At 37.8% G+C, this 14787-nt stretch overlaps 1 long non-coding RNA gene across 4 annotated transcripts in view; it reads right to left on the reverse strand.

The window, feature by feature from the left end:
• LOC308630116 overlaps nt 1-14787 on the reverse strand; it is a 219595-nt gene that overhangs the window by 189061 nt on the left and 15747 nt on the right. For 2 of the 4 annotated variants that reach the window (XR_014017761.1, XR_014017762.1), the window contains exons 2-3: nt 11685-11757; nt 9848-9932 (exon numbers count right to left, since the gene is read on the reverse strand). This is a non-coding gene — a long non-coding RNA (uncharacterized lncRNA). Of the gene's footprint in view, nt 1-9847; nt 9933-11648; nt 11758-14787 lie in introns of all 4 variants that reach the window. The other 2 variants (XR_014017763.1, XR_014017760.1) reach the window with 2 other exon arrangements.

Here is a 14787-nt window from a genome sequence, read left to right on the forward strand (position 1 = left end):
AAATTTATTTTGTCACAATTCTGGAGGCTAGAAGTCCAAGATCAAGTTGTCTGCAGGTTTGTTTCTTCTGAGGCCTCTCTCCTTGGCTTGTCGGTTGTGACCTTCTCCCTGTCTTCACCTGGTTTTCCCTCTGTGTCTTAGTCTCTTCTTCTTGTAAGGACACCAGTCCCATTGGATTAGGGTCCACCCTAACAAACCCATTTTAACTTAATTACCTCCTTAAAGGTCCTATCTCCAAATACAGTCAATTCTGAGGTACTGGATTGAGCTTCAGAATATAAATTTGGGGTGGGGGGCATAATTCAGCATATACCAAACACTATAGTTAGCTACAGGGAAAATGTGTAACTTGGAGAAGGCCTTAGGGTATTTTTCTTTTATGTAGTCATAATAATTAAAAGGCAGGTCCATCAAATTAACCCACTGAAATTCTTTTTATTATAATGATTAAATGTTTATTTCTTATCATTTTTTTTTTTTTTTTTTTTTTTGTGGTACGCGGGCCTCTCACCGCTGTGGCCTCTCCCGTTGCGGAGCACAGGCTCCGGACACGCAGGCTCAGCGGCCACGGCCCACGGGCCCAGCCGCTCCGCGGCATGTGGGATCTTCCCAGACCGGGGCACGAACCCGTGTCCCCTGCATCGGCAGGCGGACTCTCAACCACTGCGCCACCAGGGAAGCCCTATTTCTTATCATTTTAAACAGAATCATCACTCAGTGTTCTTTGAAAAACTAAAAATGGTGGAATGGATTATACAAATTTCTTTACAATTTACAAGGCACTTTCACATATTTTTTCCTGGGAAATTGACACTCATAGAAATTAGAAACTATGGCTATATCTAAAACTTTTCTTACTCTTCATTCAATGGCCATTAAACTACACTATGTGACATCTAAAAAAGAAAATAGCGGGTGGAAATTCATGTGTATGAGGACTTTGGAGACTTAAAAAGTCAGTATAAGTTTTTATAAAAGAATGTCCTAAGCCTAAAGCTGCATAATGCTTTTTCAAGGACCATAAGAATGTTTGCCTGCATCTACAATACGGTGGCAGAAGCAGGGTGAAATTAAGAAGAAAGGACAGGCTTTGGTAAATTAGACTAAGCTATCTTCCTAACTAATCTGAATACTTACATTAGCAAATAATTTACAATCAGAGTTTTCTCAGACTCTGATAAAGCACTTTGAAAGCTTTGGCCAATGTGTAAAAGTCCAGGTAGCTCCCAGTGGTAGAGAGTGACTTTAGTAAACTAAAATTCTGTACTGTATTTTTAAGGTTGCAGTTTAAAGAGCAGAGCCACATTTCATAAGATCAGTGGCAAACACATGGCATTCTCCTCCTCTGGGGATGTCCCTAGAGTTCCATCACTCAGATTAATCAAATTAACTGAATCATTGTTCCACTCATTGAGCCTGTGTGTTCACTGCCTCAAAATTCACAACTCTGCTAACTGTGGCTTCCACTATTATGGTGTGTTTTTTTCCTGTTGGCTAATACCATGCTTTTGGGTGAGAAGCTATAGGACATTATAGTTGAGGTTTCTCTATGTAAATTCAGGAAAATTCTTCAGGCTATTTTTTTCAGGTTGAAATCCCTAAAGTATTATGCCCTGGGGATGAACTCAGGACCTGGCAAGAGCAATGAGCAGAAGCATCGTTTAGAAGGGAATCTGAATTTATTCTACATGAAGTAAGGAGAAAACTTGTGATTGAACATGCCTCTATTTCCTCATTCTCCTGAAGCCCCAATAAAGTAAGTAAAGGAGTAAAAAGAGACAAAAAAATATATAAGAAAAAAAAAGAAGGAAGATATGATAAGGGATTTCAACAGAATTCTTTGGGAGATGGAAAGCAGATGGATAGTGATGTTCAATAAAGGAAGCTATAACCTGGGTGCCTAGACAGACGGTTATCCATGAGAAACACATTTCTTCTCCTTCATCTCCTTCTTCTTTCTTTCTTTCTCCTCTTCTCCTCTTCCTCCTTCTCCCTGTTCTCTCTTTAGTCTAATTTGCCCTACAGAAACCTGGAAAGGTTTAGGACATGGAAGCACAAGGCACTGGGGGAGGCGGTGGTGAAGCTCAATGCTGAGAACAAGGAGAGTGGGTGAAAGTGGCTAGACCCTTGGATTTCATCTACTCCCCACACCTCTAAGTAAATCTTTCTTTATTTTCTTCCCACCTTCTACTGTGAAGAGTACCAATATTTTAGCTTCTAGATGAAATACCACATCTAAGAGGCTCTGGACACTAGTCAGTAAGGGAAATGGGGCTGAAGCCAAAATGACTAAGTCCAAATTTTTGTACTGATTGGTAAGACTCTAGCTCCCCTTCTCTACCTGTTCCTGGAACATAGGATTGAGGTGTGTACCCTCCCATGTGGGAGAATAAGAGAATACTTCTCTGGAAAAGCAAATGACCCCAAAGAAAACACCTATTGAAACAGATGATTGAGAGATTCCAATGAAAAAAGAAAAGCAGATTCATTACCAATCATTATACAGTTGAGGCACCCTATTCACAAACATACTGTGCTTCCCTATGGCATTCTAGGCTCTTATGCTTAAATATGAAAGACAATTAAGCATCATAAAACATTTGAGGAGGGCTTCCCTGGTGGCTCAGTGGTTGAGAGTCCACCTGCCGATGCAGGGGACACAGGTTTGTGCCCCGGTCCGGGAAGATCCCACATGCCGCGGAGCGGCTGGGCCCGTGAGCCATGGCCGCTGAGCCTGCATGTCCGGAGCCTGTGCTCCGCAACGGGAGAGGCCACAACAGTGAGAGGCCCGCGTACCGAAAAAAAAAAAAAAAAAAAAAAAAAAAAAACATTTGAGGAAAGTCCTCAACAAGAAAGACAGACATTAGACTAGATAAAGAGAAAATAAATTACATAAAGAAAATAGACACACTAAAAGGGGTAAAACATACTTTAAAGAATATTCTCAAAGAAATAACAGATGATTATTACAAGCATAAAACAAGAACAAGCATGCTATAAAAATAGAACAGAGAATAAGAAAAATTATTGGAAATAAAAAATAAGATAGGTAAAATGAACAATTCAATAGGAGATTTGGAAGATAATATTGAAGAAATTTCCCAGCTGGTAGAACAAAAAGATCAAGCAGATGGGAAACAAGAGATGAAAAGTAAAGAACTTAGAGGATCCAACAAAAGATCCAATTTCCAAACAAGAAAATGGAGAGAATGAAATCATCTATAGAATTACACAAGAAAACTCCCCAGAACTAAAATGTGTAGATACCAGTCCAGACTGGGACAGGGGGATATAAGAAAAATAAAAGCAAAGGAAGAAGAAATTGATAATTAAATGCTTGAAAAACTACAGTAAATTTAGGCAAATGAAAAATAAAAACTGACAAATGAAAACTTTAGGCAGTTACTAATTCCAGGAAAAAATAAAGGCTTGTACAGGAAGGAAGGAGTAGTTGCAGTGCCCTACTTGTGCAAAATATCCTTTTTTGTTCTACTTGACCTACAGTGACAAAACGTATTTAGACAATCAGAATAAAGTAAACCCTGTATAGGAAGGAATGGGGAAGGGGAATGGAGGCAGTGGGTAAAATAACATTGCTACACAGAGATAGCAGTAAAATATATTATTTAGAAATATGAAAATACTAGAGAAAACAAATTTTTAGAAAAATTCAGTGTTTGGTTTGGGAGAGGAGGATTGGCATTATTATAATTCTTTCAGTAAAATTTGCCTTAATAAAAACTATGTACATACATTTGATAAAAATAAAAATCTAACTGAAATTAATACAGGGACTTCCCTGGTGGCACAGTGGTTAAGAATCTACCTGCCAATGCAGGGGACATGGGTTCAAGCCCTGGCCCAGGAAGATCCCACATGCTGCAGAGCGACTAAGCCTGTGTGCCAGAACTACTGAGCCTGTGCTCTAGACCCTGCAAGCCACAACTACTGAGCCCACGTGCCACAACTACTGAAGCCCACATGATTAGAACCCGTGCTCTGCAACAAGAGAAGCCACCGCAATGAAGGGTAGCCCCCACTCGCCGCAACTAGAGAAAGCCCACATGCAGCAACGAAGACCAATCCAGCCAAAAAAATAAATAAGTTAATTAAAAAAAGAAGAGTAAAATTAATACAAAAGGGAAAAATCAAGATTATAATAAAAGGTAAGAGAGACTGGAAAATGAACAGTCAAGACTTCGACATTTCATATATATGCAAATTTTAAATACTATAAAAGAACTTTTAAGAGTAAAGCCAGACCCTATTTGTAATCGTATTTTAAAAATACAGTCAAATGATACTTCTCTTATTTTCACATTATGTTAGTGACTTGATCTTTGAAATTTATGCTTTTGTTTGGCATCTTTAAGTTTACATAAAATATATACTAATTTTTTGAAAACAAGAACAAAAGATCCAAACTGTCACTCACAGCATTCTACCAAGTTAATAAGAGTAACTCTGTAACAGTATATCTCTGCAAAACTTTGTTTTCAAAGTGAGGCTAGGCAACAGCTCACTTCCTACCCTAGTCATTGGTTGTAAGGAACAGAGACTCACTCAAACTAGCTAAGTAATGATGGGGAATTTATTTAAAGGGTAAAACACTATTTAAAAACTCAAGGGCAAGTTTTATGAGAGAATGGAACAAGGAAAGAGAATGCCATCAAAATCCAAGGCTGCTGACTTCATTCTCTCTCTCCAGAGCCACAGGGGCTCTCATTTCTTCATCCTTGTATGCACCTCAATCACTACTCTTTCTCTATGGAGCACATATCCCTGTTTCACTTATACTAGCCCAAACATGGCCACTAGGGTCAGCTTTGGGTGATCTCTCTGAATGTTCCGAAGTTGTGACAAGAATTCCTAAGTCCTAATTCCAAATGCCTGGAAGATGAATCTGATTGGCTCAGCTTGATCAGGTGCCTACAACTGATCCAATCAGCCTCAGCTGTGTTTATCTGGTGGGGTGAATGGTGTGTGTGTGGGAGCTGTCATGTGACCCCACGCTCACTCAGCAAGGATTGTGGGAAAAGAGAAGAGATGACAAACAGGCAAACTGACTAACAGGTTTGCTTTATCTTTTCAGCTCTCTTGGTAAGACCTCAAAAGGTTTCTTTCAATTCCTATCCCAGTTCCTCCAAACAAAAGTGTCTACTCAGTAGGGGTGTCTACTCAGTAAATTCGAGTGAATGACAGGTATCCCAAATGACGTAGTGAAATGTGAAAAGTGTAAAGAGAGAACTTCCCTGGTGGCACAGTGGTTAAGAATACACCTGCCAATTCAGGAGACACAGGTTCGACCCCTGGTCTGGGAAGATCCCACATGCCACAGAGAAACTAAGCCCGGGCACCGCAAATACTGAGCCTGCACTCTAGAGCCCATGAGCCACAACTACTGAAGCCCATGCGCCTAGAGCTGGTGCCACGCAACAAGAGAAGCCACTGCAATGAGAAGCCCGTGCACCACAATGAAGAGTAGCCCCTGCTTGCCACAACTAGAGAAAGCCCACGCATAGCAACCAAGACCCACACAGCCAAAATATAAATAAATAAATAAATTTATTTAAAAAAATGTGTAAAGAGAAATGTATGTCTCTTCTCATTCTTGAATAATTTTTATTTCACATGTATATGGTAGAATTCTAAATCAGTGGAGTTATAGGAAACTTTCTTAGTCCTATTTTCCCTCTTTGAGACATTCCCACAACTGACCAGTGTTTTTGGTCAATATGATTACCTTGTGATGTAAGTTGTTACTTGAAGATTTTCATTATGGCTGTTAGTGGTATGAGAATAGACCTGTGTCACAGGTAAAGTTTTCCAGAATTTCAGAAGTTATTGTTCAAGCTATTGTTGCTTCACTTATTATTAAAGGATTAAAAAATTACATTTTTATTTCCAACTATGGGAAACCAATTCTTACATCCCCATCTATTTTATATCCTATGTAGGTAAGTAATGAGGAATAGGGTTAGGATGATGAGTGATGGGCTGGAAGAAATAGATTTTTAAAATGTAAGCTATTTGAACTAGCATTATATTAGCCCCCATAAAAATATGCCATATGTTCATTTCTTGATAATTGCTTTCATTTCCTTTTAAAGCTGAAAAAAATAAAAAATTAAAATTATGTTAAATGATACTCATATCTTGGCTTTTTCCCTAAGGACATCAAGGAGAAATTCCAAAAAGAAGAGAAAAAGGAGAAATACTCTATGTTAGCAGGGTTTATCAGTAATGATTTTATGGGTTAAAGAGGTTCAGTTTTAGGTTATGCGTGGGAAAAGATGTGAGACAGGTGTGATTATAATCTCATTGCATTCCACATCTTCATACGTTGGTTTCGAGTAGGTAGTTGCTTATTTTATAAATTTAAGAAACCATTTGGGCTTCTTGGATATCTTGCTAAAAATTCAAGACAAGTGCCTGCAGATTTTACAAATTTAAAGTAGATGGATTAGTAAAGTGTGGATAAAAATGTAACAAATAGAAATTACCTTTGCTTCCTCCAAGATATTATTTTCAAATCTATATCAGGCTTCCATTTAACTGTCACTAAGGAAATACTACACAGTTTGCTACATTATCTTGTACTAGAGCTGAATGATGAATGGAAAAGAAAATAGAACTAGTCTATGAAATTATGACTTCATTAGAGTGATTATTTTATTTTTAATTAAAAATTTTTTTTAACATCTTTACCAGAGTATACTTGCTTTACAATGGTGTGTCAGTTTCTGCTTTATAACAAAGTGAATCAGTTATACATATACATATGTCCCCATATCTCTTCCCTCTTGCATCTCCCTCCCTCCCACCCTCCCTATCCCACTCCTCTAGGTGGTCACAAACCACCGAGCTGATCTCCCTGTGCTATGCGGCTGCTTCCCACTAGCAGAGTGATTATTTTTAACCACTTAAAATTTATTGTATTCATGTGTCAGGTATTGTGCTATGCTTTCACAGCAATTATCACATTTAATTTTCTAAATAACCTCTGAGGTAGGCATTATTATTTTCTATCAAATGAGATATCAGGGACTTACATAAAGTTATATTATTAATAATTTAATAAAGCCAGAAATGAAGTCAAAGTTTTAGAATTCCAAGAAATATCAGTGTTTTAGTATATTAACTGCAATTTAAAAAAACAAGTATTTAGTAGAGTTCTTTTTGGGGGGCAGTAACTGTGAGAAATGTCATGTACTTATATTTGTGTCATATATTTATTCAGATCTTTATTTGCATGGTTACAATTGACTTGGCTTTCTATTCCTTTTGTGACAATTTCTTCAAAAACCTATGTCTCCTCAAGAAGAATCTAAAGAATTTCATGTAGTTCTTATTCCATTTTCAGACCACCTGAGGTATAATTCATTTATAATACAATAAACTGAATGTATATAAAATACCATTTGAATAGTTTTGACATTCACAGTTGTGAAATCATCACCGCAATCAAGATAATAAACATATCCATTACTCTCAAAAAACAAACAGGGACTTGCCTGGTGGTGCAGTGGTTAAGAATCCGCCTGCCAATGCAGGGAGGTGACACAGGTTGGATCCCTGATCCAGGAAGATCCCACATGCCACGGAGCAACTAAGTCCATGTGCCACAACTGCTGAGCCTGTGCTCTAGAGACTGCGAGCCACAACTACTGAGTCCGTGTGCCTAGAGCCCAAGCACCACAACACGAGAAGTTACCAGAATGAGAAGCCTGTGCACTGAAACAAAGAGTAGCCCCAACTCACCGCAACTAGAGAAAGCCTGCGCGCAGCACTTAAGACCCAATGAAGTCAAAAATAAATAAATAAATAAATATTTTAAAAACAAACAAACAAACAAAATCTATGTCTCCTCATAGGTTTGGCCACTGGTAACTCAGATACATTTCAGAAACTCAGGGACCTGAGTCTTCCAGCAAAAAGAGTTTTTATATTTTACTGAGTAATACATACTTTTTCTTCCTTAAATTAAAAAATTCTTCATCTTTTCTAATTAGAAAAAAATTGCCTATCTAAGTTAATTTCATTTAACTGCTCTTATGTGACTGTAATTTTTTGGAAAAGAACTCTCAAAATCAGACCAATGTACTCTGGTTGAACTTTTGTTTTTCAGTTAATTGTGCTTAGCATGCAGCTCAGGTTGATAATCTTGTCTGTGCTGACACTAAAGTATCTACTTATTGATGTTATGCTGCCAGTTATAACTATTTTCATAAGTGATCATCTAAATTTAGCTCTTGATAGTTCAAAAATATCTGTTATCATCAACACTTCTCAAAAAATATCAACATCATTTTATTTTTTTTTAAATTTTCTAGCATTTTAGAATGGGAAAACTTTTGTTCAGAATTAATGGTTAAAGGTTTTACTAGCTATTTATGAACTAAGTGAAAACCTGCAAGACTATTTTCCATTGTTTTAAATATATAGTGCAAATCCGACGTCTTATGTCCTCTACTCATATTGAATCAGGCTAGATTAAGGATAATAATCATAAATACCATTTCTAGCTACTAAGTGAATTTATTCCTTAAATTTTATGTTAGGTGGTATCATAATTGGAGCAACCAATACACTAAAATAGATTAGTTTTCACAAGTTTGACTTAACATGTTATATATCTCAAACTACAGTTAAATGTCATAGACTTTTTTATTTTCAACGAATTCCAATGAGGCAAAAAACACAAACAAAAAGCATAATCCCTCTGAGAATTTAGAGTATGGAGATCTGTAATTCATGAGATTACTAATTTTAATTCCTGCACAGGGATATTGTTTGATCTACTATTTTATTGAGAGGCTGGATTTTAGCTGTGAAATTTACCTGCAAAATTGTTTTATAATAGAAAATAACATGCTTTTGCTTTCAGTATTACTATTGTAAGAAAAAAATAGACTAAAACGAGATTATTAAGGCCTCCTTTTTTTTTTCTTCCTAAGGACAGCAAGGAAGTCACTATACAAAGTAAAATAAAAATAGAGAGAAAGCATAGATTTGTGAAGGCACAAATCAGATTCAGAAACTTCTCCTGGCCTGAATCATTACAACACTCACAGCATGCAGGAGAGATCTTTAAGGGAGTCTGTCCTGTGTCATCAAGGGTCTAGATTACATCATCATTGATTTCATCTTCTCCATCTCCTAATTTTAATGGCTCTGCTTTCCCAAAGGCTGCTGTAAGTTATTCCATAAGTTCTCAAAATAAGCGAAATTTAAAATAGAAACACTGCTTCTGTGTTGTCTTTGTCTTTGCCTTTTTTTGATATCACATCTACTTGCAGAGATAACAGTACCTTCTGCTCCAGTTCCAATGAAAATGCTCTTTATATATTCACTGTTTTTATCAATGAGATAAAGAATTTTTGTGACTTGTGAAATAAGACACGAATAGTACATTTACTCTGCTTTACTGTAAAATTTAACCATAATGAATTTTGTTGAATTTATGAGACGAGCTATATCCAAAATAAATTTGGATGAAATGTTTTGCAGCATGTGATAATTCAACTATAATTTTATATTTTTTCTTACATCAGACTGGAGCAACACTTCCACAAACATATTTTTAAAATAAACAAAATTACAGAAGTTTTACTTTCTAATATGTTCACTCCTTCCGAGATTCACTGGGAAAGAGTAAAAAATCTTGAAGAGGGTAATGAGTCCCAGCTGAGAATTATGTGCCAAGATGCTCAATGACTTTTTTTTCTTTAAAGACATAGATAATAAGGATAGGGGATAATTTTTAGCTATTAGGGAGTGCTTCTTTAAAAAAAAAATAGAAGTTCCACCTTGCAAATAGGTGAATTACCATTTTGAGCTGCCTTACCTTATCTGAGAGTAGGAAGGGATTTAAGAAGTTAGCAGCAGTTCTCAAATGTATCTGTCATTCAGGTAGAAGTTGTCACTGGTCCCTGGTAAAAAGTTAAATTTACTTCTCAGGAACTGTTCTTTAGTGAATCCTTAATATTCTTTCAGTGTTAAAATAGCAGTTTTAAGATGAAATGATGTGAAGCTAAATTGTGGTTGTTACTTTTAATGTACTCACTTAGCAAAATAAAAAGTTGGTAACTGTATATCGGTCCCCTTACCTTTGCCCTTGAAATTTTACTGGTTCATAAAGCCCCAAATTGGTGAGCACTTTTCTAATAGAGCTTCTGTCTTTCCACAAATACTTACTGAGTCTCTGTGGACAGATCATGAACATGACACACAGGTGTCAAATAGAACGTAGAGTCTCATGACAGACAAATAAGTAATGATTGTAATACAGTGGAATAAGTGCTTTTAGGGAAACAGAAGTGCAGGGAATACTGGAGCATATGAGCAGGCCACCTAATCCTGATTTGGGGAAGTCAGGCAAGGATTTCTCTAGGAAAGAGATATAAAACATGACTAGTACATATTGGCTTTATGAGCAAAGTATCTCCCTTGAGGTAACTAGGTACTTAGAAAAGCAAACCAAGGGGCTGCTTTATCACCATGGAATTCGAGCAACTGGCTATAATTAGAGCCTGTTGAACTTTGATGAAATAATCATGTCCCAGCCAGTACAACAGCTCCTTAGTGGCCAGATATTAATTTCTCTAGAGGCAAGGTAGTGGGATAAAATTTTTGAGGTAAGAAGTGATATTCGCTTTCTCTGTCTTTCTCTGTTTCTGTCTGTCTTTCTGAGAGTGAGACTTCCCTTATCCTCCTCCAGATCCTGAGTCTTTGTCTCAGAAGAAGAGAGTATCTGGGGAGAAAACTGGGAGGGCAGGAACCTCATCTTTCTGGGTTTGGTTTCCAAAACCCACCAAAGAGGATACAAGTAGGTGCCTCTGGATAAATCACAAATGAGACAGCGCTTAGGGAATAAAGCACTCGGGATGTGGGGGAGCTTGCCCTGAGACTAAAATATTGTTCTCACAGGGCTGGGGAGTAGAGGCAGGAGGGGTAGAGAGGAAGAGAATACTCAAGGGGAGCTGATAAAAGCAGAATTTGGTGGTTCCCAAGGACAGAGACATATATCCAGTCAGAACCTCAAGGAGGTGAGAGCACCCAGTAAAAAAAAGGTTGGAAGGTATGCCTAGGGAGGGAATCTCAAATTCCCATGTGATCCAAAGGTAGTCAGGAGAGCCACAGGACCTGGAGGTGCTTGTGGAGAGAAACAAGGGCTGTAGTGCTAACTGGGAGACTAGGCAGGCTTCCCAGTGCCTTGGGGCTACATAGGTGTGACTCATATATAACTGGTATGGCTGTACTGGTTGATAAATTATCAAAGTACTTTATATTCATTGATAGCCATTTACCCAGAATGACCTACCCTCCCCAAACTAAAGGATTAATGCCTGGGATGGCAGAGGAACCTCCAGGATGCCACGTAAGCACTAAACCTGGCATCTGCATCCTTTCTGACTGGTTGGTATATTAGTTATCTCATGTTGCATGACACTTTACTCCAAAAATTGGCAGCTTAAAGCAGTAATAACCATTTGTTGTCTCACAGAGTTTCTGTGGGTCAGGAATTTGGGAGCAGCTTAGCTGGGCTATTCTGGCTCACGGTATATCATGAGTTTGTAGTCACGAGGTCAGCTGGGTCTGCAGTCTTGACTGGCACAGGGGGACCAATCCTAAGATGTGTCACTCACATAGCTGGCAAGCTGTAGGAGGCCTCAGTTCCTCACCTTGTGGACCTCTCTGTGAAGCTGCTTGGATGTCTTCAATGACATGGCATCTGCCTTCCCCAGAATGAGTGACCTAAGAGAGAGCAAGGCAGAGCTATAATGTCTTTTATGACTTAGCCTTCAAAGACACACTCCATCATTCCTGAAGTATCCTACTGATGACACAGGTAATCCCTGTTCATTGTGAGAGAGACTACACAGGGTTTACTAACTAGGAGGTGAAAATAATTGGGAGCTGTCTTTAAGGCTCCTACCACAGTCGGTGACCTTGTCCTATGGGTTGTTAAATACTTGGAATGTCACTTTCACACAAGTCAGAGTAGCCTTGAAAAAGGAGGAGGCAGAAGTGCAGGGCAAAGTCCAACCTGACTGTGATTAAATTTTTGTCTTCCTCCAAGAATGGTACCTCAAACAGAAGCTGGGCTTTATAAAAATGTAAATTTTGTTCTTGCACACCTGAATTTGTGTACTGAGATCCATGGCTACTGTGTTCCATGTAACTGCTCCCTGAAAGTAACTGCTCCCTGAAAATAACTGCTCCCTGAAAGTAACTGCTCCCTGAAAATAACTGCCAAAGTTTTCTTTGTTCACCACTCCTCTTCTATCACTTTAATTCTTTCTTTAAAAGGTACAGTCCTTCAATAACTTTGCTATTTAGAATGTGAATCTGGGAAGCACTCTGCCTCTTCCCATTAATTGTGATTTCATTCTCATTCCTTCTGGAAGCCCAGAATGTGGAACACGTATAATGTCCTTCCTAGAAGGGCATCTGTGCAGCAAGGCAAATGCTAATTAGTGCTGCCTTGGTGTTCAGAAGGAAGAAGGGCAGGTTGACAGTGAGTGTCATTGGATTTATGCACCATTCATATTTATTATCTGTTTTGGGGACAAGCATTGATAAAATATGACATTGCTTAAGTTTCTTAACAAACAATCATCCATGATACAGTATGGCAGTTACCCAGTGAATTATCAAGGGGCATGTCTGAGTCCGTGTCTTTGGAATTTTCTAGGACTTCATGGAGACCCTGAGCTGCAGAATTTTAGAAATGCTGTCCATCTGAGAGTTATACTGTTATTCTTGGAAAGATGTTTAAAAATTCTAAGTTACTTGGATATATTTGGAATCTGGGTGAAAAGAGAAAGAAATATGAAGTTCTAGGTAATTTATCAATGGTAGCAACATTAGTTCCCAAGCCGAGAAAAGAATGAATAATTCCCGATTTGTGTCTTATAAAAAACAAGCAAAATTTCAAGCCTCTGTGGGCTGGATATATTTTACCACGTCTTATCTTCAACACAAGTCAACCATTGCTGAGCAATTAATCATATACTAGAAAAAGACATTCTGTGGAGTTGAAGTGTAATTTCCATATGAAATATAGCTATGTTTAATAGCTTCTGAGCTATGTATGTCAAATAGCTTCTGAGTCTAGCTATTACTTCAGGAGAACACACAGCCCTACCTCTCATCAAAAATGGAAGCTCACATCCAGAATGAAAGAATAATAATAATGGCTACTGTGGCAGTTACGGTGGTGCAGTTAGAATCTCTCTTCAAGAAAGAACTGGCTACTCAGCTGCAAGGGGGGCAGAGGCTGACAGCCTCTAGCTGCTAAAGGCTTCAGGATTTATCTCAGCTTCTGAGCTGAGGCAATGCCCTTCAAGGCAGAACTCAGTCAATGTCTGAACATGTCAGGGTCCTAAGGCCTGGCTACTTCTGCCCACTGTAGTAAGACTGTTCTAATCGGTAATCTTTGCTCAGGAGTTTTTCTTATTGAGTTGGCTGACACTTGGTCAGATCTAAATCATGGCATGAGACTTGTTCTGTCCAATCTTGCTTCTTACTCTCCTTTCACATGTATCACATATGCATCATGGTCTGAAAGCATTCCCTACCCAATCTCACTTTCTTCCCCTTTTATATTTCACATGGAGTGTCCCCTAGTAAAACTCTTGCATTCCCATCTCAACATCTGCTTCTCAGAGGCCCAAAATGACACAGCTACTATTTACTAAGAACCTACTGTATGAAGGAGTATATCATAGTGTGTTTGGGGAAGCTATTTAACCTCTCCTAACTGTTCTCTCATCTATAAAGTGGGGTTGTTGTAAAAATTAAATGAAATAATCTACAGAGTAATTTGTACAGTCCCTGGGATACAGCAAGTACTCAATAACTGGTATGTAACACTAAGAGTATTATTATGCCATATGCTAGAGTCTGTGTGAGAAATTTTTTATGACTTGTAATTCTTGTTAAATATCAAATATTATTGTGCTCATTTAATGTATGAGGTAACTAGTGTTCACTGAAGTTAAAATAACTTGTTCAAATTACTTTATATATTTCAACCTGGGATTCAAACTCAGCAAGTTCTGTAGAAGACAGCAATGCATACGTATACTAGCAAAGAATCCACTGCTGTTACCTAGAATGTAAAGGAGCTCCACACCCTCTACGGCATAGTATGTACAATCTGTAATTAATAAAAACTACTTTGGGGATTCATTCATAACTTTAAGTCTACTCTTAATTCCACCATGTATATGATATTAGAATCTATCAATGGGTGCTTAAACCAAGAATTTGTGAAAAAGTTCAAAACAGCAATATATAATGCCACTGCCAGTGCCTGATGAATAATGATAAGTTATTTTATTTTATTTTTTGCATTTAATTTTAGTTTTAATTTTTTGAATTTTATTTTATTTTTTATACAGAAGGTTCTTATTAGTTATCTATTTAATACATATTAGTGTATATATGTCAATCCCAATCTCCCAATTCATCCTCCCTGTGCCTGTTTTCCCCCCTTGGTGTCCATACGTTTGTTCTCTACATCTGTGTTTCTACTAGTTCTGCCTTGCAAACCTGTTCATATGTACCATTTTTCTAAGTTACACATATATGCATTAATATACAATATTTATTTTTCTCCTTCTGACTTACTTCACTCTGTATGACAATCTCTAGGTCCATCCACGGCTCTACAAATGACCCAATTAAGTTCCTTTTTATGGCCGAGTAATATTCCATTGTATATATGTACCACATCTTCCTTATCCATTCGTCTGTCGATGGGCATTTAGGTTGCTTCCA

The sequence above is a fragment of the Mesoplodon bidens genome (genome assembly GCF_964165515.1).
Source record: "Mesoplodon bidens genome assembly, chromosome: 16".
NCBI lineage: Eukaryota > Metazoa > Chordata > Mammalia > Artiodactyla > Ziphiidae > Mesoplodon > Mesoplodon bidens.